Below are 4,178 nucleotides of genomic sequence, written 5' to 3' on the forward strand. Positions count from 1 at the left end.
AATCCTTCCTTTAAAAAAAAAATCGCTTTGTTGAAATTTTCTACTTGAACAGATGCGTTAGCAAATTTCAAACCATCTGAGATAGATGTTTAGTTTTACCTGGGCCAACAAGGGAAAACATTACTTGCTAACATGGCATACTTTTTTTCTGTTCTCTCTCACACACACACAAAGGTCTTGTGAGATAAGAAAGTACTATAGAAAGTACTATTAACTCCTTGGGTTGAATTCCACATTATAGAGAAGACATTTTGTAGATACACCAACATAAAGTAGTCTGAAAGAATATAATTTGGTTTTTCAAAATGTGTTTTTGACATGTTATGGCATACGAGATGAAAAGTTGTTCAGAATACGAATTTTTTAAAAATCTGATTTGGGTATTATTGGGATCACCAGTCCTTTGAGAGGAGTTTAGGACTTGAATAATTGGGCATTAGCAACAAGCCTGCTGTTTCTGAATAGTCTCTTTTTTCTCTGAACTATTTACTTATCAACCCCTTATTTACACAAAAATGTTAAAAGCTAAAACTTTCATCAAGAAGTTTTGAAATACAAAATATGCAGATATTAGCACACACGTTGAAAATTGACATGAAGGATGAGTAGAAGTCACCAGGTGAATAGATATATACGGCTGGGAATTCAGGAGAATATTCATGGGAAAGCTATGAACACTAGAAGAATTGAAGGAAACTAAGTATATGTGGAGAGCAAGGAGAAGTTAGGAAGAAGAGAATTTGTAAGATGTTGGGGAGGTAAATCAGACCAGGTCCTTAAGGATCTTGTAAAACAAAAAAACAAAAAACAACAAACAGTAAAGAGTTTGTACTGTGTCAGGAGAGCATGGAGAATGTATGGGAGGGAAGTAAGTCTGGAGGAAGGGAGATCATATAGGTGGTTGTTACAGGAGTCCAGACAGGAGTTGAGAGTGGCATGGACTGGGATATTGGGAGTGGAAATTCAGAAAAAATAGACAGATTTAAGAGTTAACTAGAAGATAAAATAAATAATACTTAGTACTAATTAAATGATTGAGTGGATTGACTGGTCAAGACATTCCCTTGGACAATGGTAGATGGAATACTATAAGCACAAAAAGAATATTTAACTTTGTTCTTTGGCCCATAAGGGTAATTACAACAAGAAAACAAAGGATATATACCATACAAGAAAAGAATATCTACCCTGGAAGAAAACAAAGAAACAAACTGTACAAGAAAACAAGGGATGTCTACTATATTTTCTTTTTTTTAAAAATTGAAGTATAGTTGATTTACAATGTTGTGTTGGTTTCAGGTGTACAGCAATGTGATTCAGATATATATATTCTTTTTCAGATTATTTTCCTGCATAGATTATTACAAGATAGTGAATATAATTCCCTGTGCTGTATAGTAGGTCCTTGTTGCTTATCTGTTTGTGTCTAGTAGTTTATATCTGTTAATCACAAACTCCTAATTTATCTCTCCCACCCACCCCCTTTCCCCTTTGGTAACTATAAGTTTGTTTTCTATGTCTGTGAGTCTGTTTCTGTTTTGTAAATAAGTTCATTTGTAACCATATATTCTTTTGCTCCCACTTCCTGACATGAGTACATGAACACATCCTGCCCTCACTCCCCTACTCAAACACACAAATATTTACCAGGAAAGTTTAGCAGTGGTTTCTAAATGCTAGTCTACCTACAAATGGGCTGAATCAGAATAATTTTGGAGGGAGGTATGTACTGAAAATACAGATTCCTGGATGCTATATACTAAATCAGCATTACTTGTGTGGAGCCCAGAAAGCTACTTTTTAAACAAGTACCCCAGATATTTATGCACAGGCAGGTTTGTGAACCAAGGTAGTGAACTCTATATTGACCTTGGACTTCTGATATCCACTTAGTATGCGACTGCAAGAGGAAAGCAGAAAAGTGTCCTAGCCAGTGAACTCGCAAAGGGTACTGGTTCCATTTCAATGATTTTCTCCTCAAATCAAGAATGAAGAGACTGGATAAAGTGTTTTCTCCCATTTATGGTTATGCTCTATATAGCTGTGAGGGGAGAATCAAACAGAATCAAAAACAGAGTACATCTAAAATTATGGCCTGATTTATAATTTTCCATTCTCTCTTATAGCAACCTCAACTCTTTTCTTCATTCTTTGACTAACTTACTTTTGATACTACTGACTCACCATGAAATACTTTATGTATGGTAATAATTGTATCATTAAATAATGTATAATTGCTTATAGTAAGTAAAGCAAAAGAGGGAACCTTTTTGAGGAAGTTCAGAACCCAACTATTTTGTTCATAGGGGTTATTATGTTTATCAGTTACTTTAGTTATGAGTTGTTTATTATGATCAATGTTCATAATTAATTGATTAATTATTAATGCATCTCACCCTTTCTTTTCCTTATTAACTAAAGTCATGTAATGTGATAATAAAATGTACTTAATATGTAATGCTTCTGTTTAAATGTATAAAATTTGCTAATTGTTGAAATAATTCTTAGAATATTATTAGCACCCTGCACTGAGCATTATCATTTCGTTAGTTACAGAAATTTTTTTTTTGTAGCTCATTCTGTGCACTTCCTCTATTATTTGAAATTTAAGAAATACATTTGCTAATTGCAGGATGGGCATGAATTGCAGTTCTTGAGAATGTGATGGGAAATGACTTTGAAGAAGATATAAATGTATATTTAATGACATGCAGCAAGAGTGAGGTATTTTTCTTGGCTTTTGAAGATCATCTTCTAAACACTAGCCTACACCTACATGTGTTAAGCTAAAGCTATGCATAAAAAATCTCTTCATTCATTCATGTTGTTATATAATTTTAAGTGCTAAGATTTTCCTTTGATGATTTAAAATGATATAGAACAACTCAGAATTGGAAAACACAAGTAAATTTTCACTATTATCAATGTTCCTTAATAGTATGTAAGAAGTTTGTATTTATTTTGGTCTTACTATGAATTTCTTCCTTATCCCCTTGTCCTATAGTCTTAACCAATTTTTTCTGTAAGTTTTAAAGTTTTGTTTTTTACATTTAGATCTACACTCTATCCGGAATTAATATTTGTGTGGGGTAGCAATGTTGTGCTGGAATCAGCTTACAAGAGATGATTGGGTGCATCTTTTCCCAACTCTACATTCCATGCCATCACAGCAGTAGCTGGATTACCCATGGTGGGAGTCTTTACACCACAGATATCGGCAAGTGCTAAAAATCAGGCTTCAGATCCCCATGTCCCAGAGAATGGGTTGTTAAACATTTCCTGTCACATCACTTGAAGGTAGGGATCTAATTTTGTCTTATTTCCCATATGGAGAACCAGTTGTCACAGCATCATTCGATGAATAATTCATCCTTTATTCATTGAGTTGTGATGCCACCTCAGTTATATACCAGAACTGTATTATACACATATCTACGTCTTGTCAGGAGTTTAGCTGAGCTGGAGAGAACTGAGCTGCTAGGTGTTGGAGTAGCCAGTTAAAACAACAAGCCAAAATGATAGTAACATTCAAGGCTTTAATCACTTACTGTGACAGTATAAGCAAGAGGCTAAATCAGAGAAAGTGCCAACAACCTTGCTCTCTTTCCCCTGCCATGGAATGGTGAACCAGTTGAGGGTCAAGTGGATCAGTGCAGACATGGGGCTCATCTCACTGTCAAGGAAGCCCTGAACAAAAACTCCTGCAGTTTTCTGGACCTGAAGACCAGAGGAGGGTGAGAGGAAAAAGGAATGGAAAAGTACTGGATATTGAGTTAAAGTGGAGAAAAAGTGCCCCCACCTCCATCAAGGGCTTTCAGCAAAGACACATGAGGAAGGCCTCTGTTGAAAGTCCTCTAGAAAGAATCTTTGGAATGAAGATACCCAGGCTAGGAATGTAGGTTTGTGTAAGGGGATGGCATACCAAGGGGCCTGAGTCAAGGAGGGCAACTTCCTTCAGAGACTAATGCACTGGCTGTGCATGAAGTCTGGGGTGGGGACGACAGCTTTCCCTCATGAGGCCTGCCAGGTAAAGCCATTGTGGATGCCTATAGTTGGACCTGAAAAATCACACATAGGATTTTTGGCCAGGAGCCAGACTCCTTAAGTCTGTTTCTTTGTTTATTATTATGCCACTCTGTTCTATTTTTCTATCTCTGGGCTGTTAAAAAATTCAAATT

Source organism: Lipotes vexillifer, unplaced genomic scaffold (genome assembly GCF_000442215.2).
Source record: "Lipotes vexillifer unplaced genomic scaffold, Lipotes_vexillifer_v1.1 scaffold8, whole genome shotgun sequence".
Classification (NCBI taxonomy): Eukaryota; Metazoa; Chordata; class Mammalia; order Artiodactyla; family Lipotidae; genus Lipotes; species Lipotes vexillifer.